The 14,017-nt window shown below is 34.3% G+C and overlaps 1 protein-coding gene across 7 annotated transcripts in view; it reads left to right on the forward strand.

Annotated features, from left to right (window-relative positions):
• Positions 1-14,017, forward strand: part of TENM1 (teneurin transmembrane protein 1) — a 3,105,198-nt gene that overhangs the window by 1,703,515 nt on the left and 1,387,666 nt on the right. The window lies entirely within an intron of this gene.

Below are 14,017 nucleotides of genomic sequence, written 5' to 3' on the forward strand. Positions count from 1 at the left end.
TAATTGTTTTTAAATCTTTTAAGTAGATTTGATGACCAGAAATACTCCTGTATTCCTTTATGAACACTCTTTTGTACTTCACACCTACCAGTTTAACTTTGAACAAAATTAGGAAGGAAAAGTCTAACCAAACAATCAACTTGGGATTGGGTAGGGAAGTTATCTCTTGCACAGTTTGACCCAAGGGCAAAACAAATTCCCCAAACAAAAGTGTTGTCCAAAAATCACCTTGTTTTCAGTTCTCCAAAGTGCTAATTTCAAAACCATTAGGGAGAAGCCTCCACAGATTCCTAGCATTCTAGGAGCGAGACAGGCAATTTCCAAAATATTAAGGTGTCACTGCAAAGTGATTTAAGTTCTCAATTTGCTCTGCCTATAAACTTTTGAACTCAGATACAATAAGTCCTTGCCTGCCTTTCATCTAAGGTATACTACCTAAAGCCTCTTGAAAAGAATTAATATATTTAATCACTCTATAATACTTAGGTCCTGTGCTCATCCTCTCTGTTCCCACTCTTCTGGCAGAGCTCGTCTGTCCCTTTCAGGGTTCTAGGGGTAATACTGAAGGATTACCCCTAGTAATGGTGGGGTCAGGCCTGTCATTTGTAAGTCAGCATCTGGTATGATCTCCCAATAGAAACTGCTAGTTAATATCTCCCTAATTTCTTACAACCAGTTAACATTAGTTCACTTTTACAAAGGGTATTTACTGAGAAGGGTTGCCAAATATTCTTGTCCAACACCCTTTTAAGCCAGAAGCCTATATTCTTTTATCCCCCTTGATCTTTGGAAAAGTGAGTCCAAATTTAGAGTAATTGCTATCAAACTTTCCTTCCCTGAAGTTCACTTCCAAGTTTGATGCATCCAATGGACACTTAATGGTTCTCAAAGGCTTCCTTTATTCACTTCTGGGCATGTAGGTTGATCCTTAGAAATTGCTCCTAACCGGTCTCATTTATCCCAGCTACTTGTTCTGGTTAACGAGGAACTCTACCATGGCTCTTTTGGACCTTTTGAAGCTTGCAACATCTTTCTGGTCCATTCTGTCTTTGATACTTCTTCACCTAAGATAGGCGAAGAATAAAACCCAATAGAAACAGGAAAAACAAAGAAGCATCCAGTATTTATAGCCACCTGACAGCTGGGTCTGGAGATGAGATGGTTTGGGCAGTGGGCAGCGGGCCACTGTTACTTTGTTCCCCCACTTGGAGGTTTCTGGCATTTCTTATCTCCCTCACAGGCATCTGTTGGAGCTTTTTATATGCACGCTCAAGTCTAACTCAGCAACCAAGAAGCTTTTTAAAATTTTAATTTCCTTTCTTTTTGTGTCTATGTTTTTTCTTTTGTTCTGCTTCTTCCCCTACAACATGACCAACACGGAAACATGCTTTACGTGATTGCACATATGTAATCCATATCTAATTGCTTACTATTTTGTGGAGAAGGGGAGGGGAAGGAGGAGAGGGGAAAATTTGGAACTCAAAATTCCACACAAAAAATTTAATGTTGTCTTTATATGTAATTGATAAAAACAAAATACTGTTGGGGTTTTTTTTTAAAGAATCCCTTGTTTCAGTAAATATCCACATTTTACCCAAGAATCTTTTTTTCAGCACTCAATGAACCTATGGGAAACAAGATACTTATATATTTTCTGAAGTAGGGAAGAAATTGAGCCCTCCATTCCACATTTCTACGTGAATATTACAACAGGCCGAATATATCATACAGGAACCAAGAGCTGATTTCCCACTAACGAGTATTGCCCTCCTCCTCTTACCCACCTCATGACAAATAACAATTATAGCCTTTGTTATGTCTCTAGAAATACCAAAAGCATATTAGGTATTACCTTGATTAATCCAGACAGGTAGAACTTTCTAGAGAAACAGTATCAAGTAATGAGGAGAGAGCTTGATTTTGTGATCCTGGGCTTGTCACATGATTTTTCAATGCTTCAGACAACTCTCTGTGACTACAAACTGCATTGGTAAGGGGAGAACCTTTACCCAGAATTTTGCCCATTGGTTTCTGTTTCTCAAATCAAATCCCAATTAAAAGTGATAAAGTGATAACTTTAATGCAGAGAAGGAAAACCTTTTTCCTTCCAAGGGCCATTTACAACATCATTCACAGGCCCTACTAACTTCTCAACTTCTAGAACTCAAGCAGTGGAAGGTGGTTCTATCTAGCTTTCAGCTCATCGTCACCTGTGATTGCCTTAGCTAATAGTTTTGTGGATCTTATACAGATCATGGTCCAGATGTTCCCCACCCCTGAAAAAGCCCAGGGCTTCCCATGTCATAACCCAACTCAATAAATTCTAGTGGCTTTCTATTATCTTTATGATTGAATACAAAACTCTCTGACTTTTAAATGTGTCTACATCTTGACTCAACCTAACTTTTTAGCTTTATGATACATTTGTACACTAACAACTGCAGAGAACAGCAAAGCTCTTTTATAAGAAGTGATACTGGAACTATGATTAGAAGGAAGCTAGTGGTTTTCTTAAAGGCAGAGATGAAGAAGGAATCTTTTTCAGATATTGAGTACAGTCTAGGCAAAGGCACAGAGTAGAGAGATAAAATGTAGTATCTCAGGAATAACTCACAAACTAGTCTGACTGTATCAAAAATAATGGGAAGGGGAGCTATATAGAGTTATAAGAAAAATAGAAGGAAGCCAGCTTCTGGAGGTCTTTAGAAGCCAGGTTTGGGAGTTTGTATTTTATTCTAGAGATATATATCTCCATCTCTGAAAATTCCTTGTTAACATCAAGGCTCAACTCAAATGCCACGTTCTGTTTGAAGACCTCCCTGATTCTCCAAGATACTACTTCCTTCATCTCACATAAGTATCTATTATGATTCTAACTATATATCTATATAGAAAGATATTTGATATGTATGGGAATGCCTGCCATCTAGGGAAGGGGATGGAGGGAAGGAGGGGAACAATTCGGAACAGAAGGGACTACAAGGGATAATGTTGTAAAAAAAAAAAACTTACCTATGCATTTGTACTGTCAAAGAAAATGTTATAATTATAATTATAAAAATTAATTTAAAAAAACAGAAGAGATTCAAAAAAAAAGTAAAAATATAAAATATATATATAAATATAAATACATATATGTATATATATATATGCATATATATATATACACACACATATATATATATATATATATATATATATATATATATATATATATATGTAGTGTCTCCTCTGTCTACACTCTAAAATTCTGTAAGGTCAGAAACTGTTTCACTTTTGGCTTTGTATTTCCAGTGCCCATTATAGAGCCCAACATATAATAGGTACTTCATTAATGCTTATTGATTGATTGAATGAGAGAGATGGCGGCAGCCAATTAGAATGGCAGGGTCTTTTAAGGACGGGAAAAGCTGATGGTCATTTGTTGGTGGTAGTGAAAGAACTAAAGAATGTCCTGACTGCAGATGAAGGGATAGGAAAAGAAGGAATGACTGAAGGAGTAACTCCCAAGGGGAACTGGAGAGCATATGAACAAGTGGCAAGACTGGATTATGAAAAAAAAGAAGGTCTGCTGGATAAGATTGGGCATGCAACCCAGTTGGAGAGAGAAGGAGGAGACTGAATCTTGGGACTAATGCTGATTTATTGCTATTAGGGAGAGAAGTGAAAACTACTCCTAGAGAACTGGCCACAAATTGATATTCATTCTCCTTTCTGGAAGAACAAAGGGGCTTTGGACAATTGCTACTCATCTTATTTGGACACAGTGGCTCAGGTGTTTTTATGTTTAGTGGAGTGGGGAGACTCCTGAGGTCCTTAGTCAAACAGCTGCTTGGTAACAGAGTTGTTTCTGAGAATTTTGCCTCTTCACTCCAGGGTTTGAAATCTAGCCCAGCACAGAAGCTTCACTATCACAATTCCAACACTGCTGTGCTGTTTTGTCTAGTTTGGGCTCAGGAGACATTCATTAGTGTTTGAATACAGGAAATCTTCAAGCAATCCAGGCAGTCAGTAAGTATATATTCAACACTCCCTATAGAAAGAGCCTGCCTTAGAAACTAGAAAATGAGTGGCTGCCTATCAGTTGGAGAATGGCTGAATAAGTTAAGGTATATGAATGTTATGGAATATTATTGTTCTGTAAGAAATGACCAGCAGGATGATTTTAGAGAGGCCTGGAGAGACTTACATAAATTGATGCTGAGTGAAATGAGCAGAATCAGGAGATCATTGTACACAACAACAGCAAAATTATATGATGATCAATTCTGATGGACATTGCTCTTTTCAACAGTGAATTGATTCAGGCCACTTCCGATGCTCTTGTGATAAGAGAACCATCTTCACTCAGAGAGAGGACTATGGGAAATGAGTGTGGTTCATAACGTAACATTTTCACTCTTTTTGTTGTCTGCATTTTATTTTCTTTTTCATTTTTTCCTTTTTGATCTGATTTTTCTTGTGCAGCATGATAATTGTATAAATATGTATACATATATTGGATTTAACATATTTTGACCAAGTTTAACATCACTTGCCATCTAGGGGAGAGAGGTGGGGGAAAGGAGGAAATTTGGAACACAAGGTTTTGCAAGGGTCAGTGTTGGAAAATTATCCATGTGTATGTTTTGAAAATAAAAAGCTTAAAAAAAGAACCTGCCTTGTTGAAATTCACAGTCTTGATTAAAAACAGAACAAGCATATGAAACAAAGATTTACAAATACTTAGAAAACCTAAGACAGATGCAGAGGGCCAGATGTCTTGGAGGGGCTGTGCAGGTGATGGCTTTGCAGGAGGCTGTTTTAATTTCTAGCTGAACACCTGACCAGTGGAGGAAACAGCTAGAATTTTATAGTAATGATTAGCTCTGATTATGGACCCCATGATTGATTGACAGTCATGGCACCAGAGGGCAGCCTTATTGATTGCTGAAATAGAATGCTTTAGCACCTGTCCTTGATGGTACCTAAGAAGGTAAGGAATTGATTAGAACATTTCCAACCTTCAAATGGATCTACTCACCAGATAAGTAAGCAAAATAAAAAATAAGCAAAAATAAAAATTTGAATTGATTCTGACACTAGCCATCCAAATCACAAAACTGTGTTGGTATGACTGTAGAAACACAGAGACCTCACTTTGATTTCCCATATTTTGTGGGGAAGCCATGAAAAAAAATGGCAATTTCTCTTCTATAATGTCTACCTTGAAATCTAAATGGGAATTGTGACATCATAAGATTTTACCTGTTATCTATTTATGGAATTCAGCTTTTCAAATAATCCAATCAATAGGAAAAACTGCAGTACAAATAACAACATAGTTTCTCAGGGTTCTTTTAATAAAATTTTACAAAACCTCTGTGTCTAGATTTAAGCAAACTTGATTCAAAATTTATAGAATCAATTAGAGAATGATTATTCTTGCAAAAAGATTCTTCCCTCTCCAGATAATTCACTCTCTAAGTACACTGCCAAGCCCTTTCATTGACTGCTATCTTTAACATAGTGGATCTGTTGGCGATGTTCTCATCCATTCCCAGCTTTCCAAGACAAGAAAATTAAACCTGTGATGATATGTGGTAGTAGCACTCTCAGAGAGAATAGTGTTCCAAAACCTTTGGTAGTATTTGAGTACTTTTCCGGACATCTTCCTCTTCTACATTTTGTGGATGTCTCAAACTGAGGATACACAATGTGTAAAGCACTGATGTCATGGTTCTAGGAGCCCTCAGGGGTTTTGAGAAGAATCCCCAAACCAGCTAGAACAAGCTGACTTCCACATTTTTGATCACACTTTCTATGATACATGATACACTTTACTACCATTGGTCAGTACTAAATACTCTGGAAAGAAAGCCTTGTATGATTCTGTCTGAATGATGAAATTTAGTTAAGATAAATTAATACTTGGTCAACCTGCCATCTGTGGGGGGAGGGGGGGGAAATTGGAACAAGGGGTTTGGCAATTGTCAATATTGTAAAATTACCCATGCATATATCTGGTAAATAAAAATTATTAATTTAATTTATAAAAAAGGAAAGTACAAATGAAAAAAAAAAGATAAATTAATACTTCTCTTGTATATGTAGAAGGAAGGACTCCAGATATTCCCATGATTTTGCTGCCCAATACTTATGGACTAATTCTGCTCTTTAGGCTATCGCTCTGCAAATTGCCATGTTAAACCCAAAAGATAGTAATTGATTTAAAGCATCATAGATTCTAGGAAATATCTATAAATCTTGGCTCCTTTGAATTGGTTTGTGTTGTCCTTGTAAGTTCACGTTATATCTATGTTTTGTGTTATGGGTCATACTTGTATTTGAATACAGATAGTATATGAGGTTCTAAATTCCAATAACTTATTAGTGTCATACCTCTTGCTTTATATAAAGCCTTATATTATTTAGATGCACACAAAAACATACTGCATATAACTTGAACTGCTTGCTTATTTTCCTTGAAAGGTTCTTGTTAGGTTAGCACATTGTTTTTATGTTCATATGTTTTATTCGTTCCATCTTATCACTCTTATGTTTATCTTCAGACATCTCTTGGTGAATGAGCTCTTTATGACTTCCCAAGAAATTCAGTGGATGGTTCAAGTTGAAAGCAAACTTGGAAATTTACAGAAAAGGTTCTGTTAATGTCATAAAAGAAGAAAGTCATTGAGATTCTTTACAGAGATTCAGTCTTAAACTGCCAGTACCTTACCTGCCATAGTATTGTAAGAAATGCATTCTTACCTAATTTCCTTCCTTCCTTCCTTCCTTCCTTCCTTCCTTCCTTCCTTCCTTCCTTCCTTCCTTCCTTCCTTCCTTCCTTCCTTCCTTCCTTCCTTCCTTCCTTCCTTCCTTCCTTCCTTCCTTCCTTCCTTCCTTCCTTCCTTCCTTCCTTCCTTCCTTCCTTCCTTCCTTCCTTCCTTCCTTCCTTCCTTCCTTCCTTCCTTCCTTCCTTCCTTCCTTCCTTCCTTCCTTCCTTCCTTCCTTCCTTTCTTTCTTTCTTTCTTTCTTTCTTTCTTTCTTTCTTTCCTTTCTTTCTTTCTTTCTTTCTTTCTTTCTTTCTTTCTTTCTTTCTTTCTTTCTTTCTTTCTTTCTTTCTTTCTTTCTTTCTTTCTTTCTTTCTTCTCTTTCTTTTCTCTTTCTTTCTTCTAACAGAAATGAGTCCGATGCATAGAGGTAGTTGGATAAAAGTGGGAATTTCAGGCTGTCAATTTGCTAAAAGCATCATTTGTGAAGAAAGTTTTAAAATGTACAATTTTTTACTTAAAAACCACAGAGAAACATTTTGTCTACGACTTTCACCACTTCACTGCATGAATTAAGCTTTCTGTGGGCTGTGCCATTTTTAGTTATTTAAAACACTTTTTTTCTTCCATTACTACTGTGGTGGGGGATGGGGCGGGAAGGATGGATTTGATGGGAAAGAAGTGGTATATCTTGGCATATCTGTGACTTCCATAGGTTTCCTATTCATTGAACAGATAAAGGAAGGCAGTACAATGTACTACAAAAAGTGTTGCTTCTACTGGACTGAATAGCTTGGTGATCTCTTCTGCAGGAAACAGTCTATCTCTACTTTCATCCTCAAATCCAGCTTCCTGATAAAAAGGGGTACCCTCCCATCCATTCCTTTAAATGGAGTCCTTTGTGGTCTCTAGTATCACTCTTTCATATGTAAAATGTGATTGAAATGTATAGACCATTCCTAGCTACTTTCTAGGCAGCCAGTAATGGAAAATGTACAGATAACCCAGGGAAAATGATAACACCAAACATTTCCCAACATGGAAAAAGTGCCGATGAGCAGAGAAGAAGCTCATAAAAAGGCTTAATTGTACAAAACCACTGTGTGTCCTGGTGATATATCCTTTGTGCTTTAATAGTTTTCTCCATTCTTTAAAGGAATAGCTTTCTTCAGAGAGACAGCCAGAGAGACATGCTGGCTTCTACTTCTTAATCTCTGGCTTGCATTGTTCTTCAGATATTTTCAATCATGTCTATTCCTTTGTGCTGGGGTTTTCTTAGCAAAGATACTGGAGGAATTTACCATTTCCTTCTCCAGCTCATTTCTCAGATGAGAAACTAAGGCAACTAGATGACTTGTCCAGAGTCATGTGGCTAATAAGTGTCAGAAACCAAATTGGAACTCTTAATTTATACTGGGTGTATAAGTCTTATGGCCTGTGATTCAAGAAGAGTTTGACTTTGGAACCTTCAGTATTTTTTGAGGGGAGAGGAAAGGAAGAGATCTCTTCCACTTTCTAACACTGAATCAAACTGGATACTTAAAGCCTCCTGAAGGCCCTATACTCCAAAAGCATTCTGCCCTCTAATCCCATCTTCCTCTTTCAAATTCTAATTTCCTGTTGTTCTCTCCTCAATTAGCATAGGATGTCACAACTAGTCAACTAATTCAAATCTTTAGTGCTCCTAGGATTTGTGGGGTAGCCTCTTCCCATTCAGAGGTTTTGATGAGTAGAAAGTCTTTAATTCAAACGAGATACTAATAACTGGTAACCTTTTATCTTTTGCAGAATATAGACTATTTTGCAAAAAAAAAAAAAAAAAAAAAATAGAAAGCCAGAGTCAATAGTTAGCTATCAGACAATTCTATAGGATATATTTGTGACAAAGTCCTGACCTTCCTGGTGCCATTCAAATGGTATTCTACAGGCAATAGATTGCCCCAGATGAAAGAATTGTACTTCACCTCAATTTCCTATCTATCACAAAATGTCTGCTGGAGCCAGCAGATATCCTTTTAAAAGAGCCAAGTGTTAAATTTTCAGTGTGAGAATTTCTCCCTCATTGTCTAATTGATTATTTTGCTTTTCTAGACTTAAGACAGTGATAGAGAAAACATGTTGGAAATTAATCTTAAAAGGGTTTCACACTTTCATTTTTTTCTAGAGAGCTGGTTGTTAAAAACTTACCAAAAGATCCCTAATTCATAACCATTTTTTGCTAAATAGCACCTTTTGTCCTAAGTAGAAATGATTGTTCAGGCAAATTAGATTACTCTCCTAATCAAAAAGTCTTTTACTGAAATCTCAGAAATCAACTTGGATTGTAAACAGGGGGCAATCTGTTTGGGATAGGTTTCCCAATCCAGTGATGGCAGCTGTCAGTATAGAACTGACTCAAGATCTCACAAGGTCTATAGAAAAGTATGCATATAAATATACATAATAAACATATAATTATACTGAGGAGAAAATGAAAGCAGTGCTTGAAAATTATAAAGATAGAATTGACAACTTCATAAAAGTGTCACAAAATATCTGAAAAAATAACTTCTTAAAAGTCAGCATTGGCCAGATGTTAAAAGAGGCACAAAAATCACTGAATAAAATTTACTACTTAAACATGAGAATAGGTTGAATGAAAGATAACTCAGAGTCAGCTACATGACACCATGGATAGAGCATCAGCCCTGGTGTTAGAAGGACCCTGATTCAAATCTAGTGCCAGACACTTAACACTTCCTAGCTGTGTGACCCTGGGCAAGTCATTTAGGACCAATTGTCTCACCAAAAAAAGATAATGACTCCATGAAACATCAATAGACAATAATTCATAATCAAAAGAATGGGAAAAAAGAGGGAAGGATACACATACACATATACACATATATACTCACATTTACTTAAAGTGTATATATATATATGTGTGTGTGTGTGTGTGTACATGTGTATTGTATCTATATCCATCTATCTATATCTTCGCAGTTGAGTTTAGAAATTCCTCTACACAGAACAATTGTCCAGATTAAGAAAAGAGGAGATAGAATGTTTAAATAACCCTGTCTTAGAAAAAATAAATTAAGCCAGAAAAGAGCTTCCTAAATTGAGGGAGACCCTAGAATTAGATGGATTTACAAGTAAATTTTATTAAAAATTTTAAAAATAATGGATTGCTATATTCTATAAACTGTGTATAAAAACAGATACCAAATAGCAAATTTCTTCTCTGATATAAATATGGTTTTGGTATCTAAGCCAAGGAGAGTAAAAACATAAAATTAAAGGCCTTAGTGAATTTTGATTAAAATAATTTAAAATACTAGCAAGAAATTTCAGAAATAAAGCACAAATATATATATTCTGCACTATGACTGTTTCAGTATTATAGAAATGATGATCCTAATTGACCATGTCAGTAACAAAACTCTCTCTTTCTCTCTCTGAATATACCCTCCCTAATTTTATCAATATACAGAGAAAAAGCTTTATCCAAATATATCACTAATTCCTATCAAAATCCCTAGAAAGCATAAGGTTAAATGGAGCTATTGTTTTACTGCCAGTTTATATCTAAAATTAAGAGCAAGAATTATCTATTTTATGGAAAACCTAGAAATTTTCTTATTAAAATTAGGGGTGAAGCAAGAATGCCCATTATCACTGTTATTGGTGATTACTGGGCTAGAAATTCTAACTATAGCAATAAGAAAAAAAATTGAACTAATAAGCATAGGCAATAAAACTGTCATTTTTTACAGATAATATATTTAGAGAACCTTAGAGTGGATTAAAAATAAACTATTCTAAACAATTAACAATTTGAGCAAAGTTGCAGCATACAAAATAAACCCACACAAATAATTAGCTTTTCTATATATCACCAACAAAGCCAGCAGCAAGAGAAAAAAAGAGAAACTCCATTTTAAATAATTGCAGACAGTGTAAAATAGTTGGGAGTCTGCCTGTAAATTCAAACAGGATCTATATGAGCACGATTCCCAAATATACTTCATGTAAACACAGATCTAAATAATTGGAAAAATATTAATTTCTCATTGATAGGTCTAGCTAATATAATAAAAATGTTGATAACTACCTAATTTAATTCATGTATTCAGTGCCATACCAATCAAATTACCAAAGAATTACTTTATAGAACTAGAAAAAAAATACAATTCATCTTGAGTATCAAATTGACAAGACTAGCAAGAAAGTAAATGGAGAAAAATGTGAAGGATGCTAAGCTATCAGTATCAGATCTCAAACTGTATTATATAGCAATAATCATTACAACAATTTGTAATGGATAAGAAGTAGAATAGTTGATCAAATGAATAGATCATGTGTGTGATATGCAGGAGTAAATGAACACAATAACCTAATTTGATAAACAAAACCAAAGATTCCAGATATTGGGGCAAGAATTTAAACTTTGACAAAAACTGAAGGGAAAACTGGAATGTTGTCTGACAGAATCCATAAACCAACATCTGACAGTATATACCAAGAGAAACTCAAAATGAGTACATGATTTAGACATCAAGGGTAAAATCATAAAGAAATTAGGGAAGCATGGAATAAACCAAATATAAAATGTATGGATAGAGGAAGAATTCATGACCAAATAAATGATGAAAAGGTTCAGAGGAGGTAAAATATTTGATTTTTATTACTTTAAATTGAAAATTTTTGTACATACAAAATCATTGCAGCCAATATTAAAAGAAAACCAGGAAGCTAGCAACATGCTTAACAGCAAGTTTCTGTGATGATGATCTAATTTCTCAAAAATATAGAAAAATAAAGTCAAATTTTAAAAATAAGGGTCATTTCCCAATCAATAAATGGTAAAGGGATATGAAAGATTTCAGAGGAAGGAATCAAAATTATCATTATCAAATGCTCTTAAATCACTAACATTTAGAGAAATTCACATTTAAAAAATCTAATATAACAACTCATAAATATCAAATTAGCTAATATTACAGAAAAGGGAAATGATAAATACTGGACAGATGTGGGAAAATAAGTATATTAATAAACTGGAGCTATGAACCAGTTCAAGTTTATGGAAAACACTTTGAAGCTATGCCTAAAAGGTTTGTAAAAATATAACCCAGCAATACATTTTTTTAGGTTGACATCCCAGGGATCAAAGCAAAGGTAAAAGGACCCATATGTACAAATATATTTATAGCAGCTCTTTTTTTATGGTGTAAGAAATTGGAAACTGAGAGTATACTCACTAATTAAGAAATGACTAAACTAGTTATGGTATATAAATGTGATGAAATACTATTGTGCTATAAGAAATGATAAAGGGAATAGTTTCAGACAACCTGGGAAGATTTAAATGAACTGATACAAAAATGAAGTGAACAAAATCAGGAGAAGAATGTACATATTCACAAACAATATTTTAAAGATTATCAACATTGAAATTCTTAATAACATTGAACAATACAATGATCCTTCACAACTTGAAAAGACTCATGATGTAAAGCACGATCAACCTCCAGATAAAAAACTGATATATTCAAAGTGAAGATTGAAGCATTTTTTTTCCTTTTTAATTTTTTTAAAATGGCTAATGTGGAAATATGTTTTGTATTACTTCATGTGTATAACAGGTATGTTACCTTCTCAGTAGTTAGGGATAGGTTAGAGGGAGGGAGAGAATTTGGAACTTAAAATAAAAATTAAAATAAAATTTAAAACCTTTTGTAACTTTGCTAATAACAATAATAATAATATTTTTAAATTTGATATTACCAGTTTTATCTCAAGTCCTAAATTACATAAACTGAAGTGTGAGCACATTGGGAGAACCTTCTCTGTTTAGGTTATATCATTTCTTTTTTTCCTTTATTTTTTCATATTTGTTTTCAAAACATTGAGTTCTAGATTCTCTTCCTTCCTCTTTTTCCATGCCCCCTCATCGAGAATACAAACAATTCAATATAGATTATGCATGGGTAGTTAAACAAAATATATTCATAATAATCATATTGTAACAAAAATGATGAAATCCTTAAGAAGAATAAGGAAAGTAAAAAAAAAATGTGATTCAATATGTGTTGATACAAATCAGTTCTTTCTCTGGGAATTGATAGCAGTTTTGATCATAAGATTTTTAGAGTTGTCTTGGATCATTGCACTACTAAGAATGTCCAGATTACTCACCTTACAATATTTTGCTGTTACTTTTTACTTAATACATTTTGTTTCGTATCAGCTCTTAGAAGTCTTTCCAGGTTTTTCTGAGAGCATCCTACTTATCATTTCTTATAGTACAATAATATTCTATCATTATATACCACAGTTTATTCAGCCACTCTCCAACTAATGAATATCTCTTCAATTTCCAATTCTTTTCCCCCATAAAAGAGATTCTATATGTTGTGTGTGTGTATATGTATGTGTGTGTATACTTTTTCTTTTTGTTTTTTATCTGTTTTGAGATCAAACCTAGTAATAGTATTTCAATATCAAAGTATATCCATGGTTTTATAGTTCTTTGGGCATAATTCCAAATGTTCTACAGAATGATTTAATCACTTTACAACTGATGTCTCATTTTCTCACATATTGTTCAGCATTTTCCTTTTCCTTTTTGGTCCTATTAGCCATTCTGATAGGTGTGGGGTAGTACTTCAGAATTGTTTTAATTTACATTTCTCCAATCAGTAGTGAGAACACATTTTTTTCATATGATTGTAGATAGCTAAGTTTACTTCATCTGAAAATTGTTCATATCTTTTGTTCATTTTATCAATTGGAGAATGATTCTTATTTTTATAAATTTGATTCAGTTCTCTACATATATGAGAAATGAGGACTTTATCAGAAAAATTTACTATACTTTTTTCACAATTATTCCTGCTCAATTTATTAATCCCCTGTTTAACTATTATCTCTTCTTTCACCCTGTCCCTTAAAAATATTTTGTTTTTAACTACCCCCTCCCAAAACCTGCATTCTATTCTGTCACTATCCTCTTTTCTCTTATCCTCTTCCTCTCCTACTATCCTGTAAGGTAGAATAGATTTCTATATCCAGTTGTATGTTTATGTTATTACCTCTTTAAGTTAGTTCTGATGAGAGTAAGGTTCACTCACCTCCCTTACTTCCCACCTCTTCCCCTCTATTCTAAAAGTTTTTTTTCTTGTCTCTTTTATATGTGATAACTTTTCCCCATTCTGCCTCTCCCTTTCTCCCAATACATTCCTTTCTGAGCCCTTAATTTTATTTTTTTAAATATCATCCCT

Source organism: Sminthopsis crassicaudata, chromosome X, assembly GCF_048593235.1.
Source record: "Sminthopsis crassicaudata isolate SCR6 chromosome X, ASM4859323v1, whole genome shotgun sequence".
Lineage (NCBI taxonomy): Eukaryota > Metazoa > Chordata > Mammalia > Dasyuromorphia > Dasyuridae > Sminthopsis > Sminthopsis crassicaudata.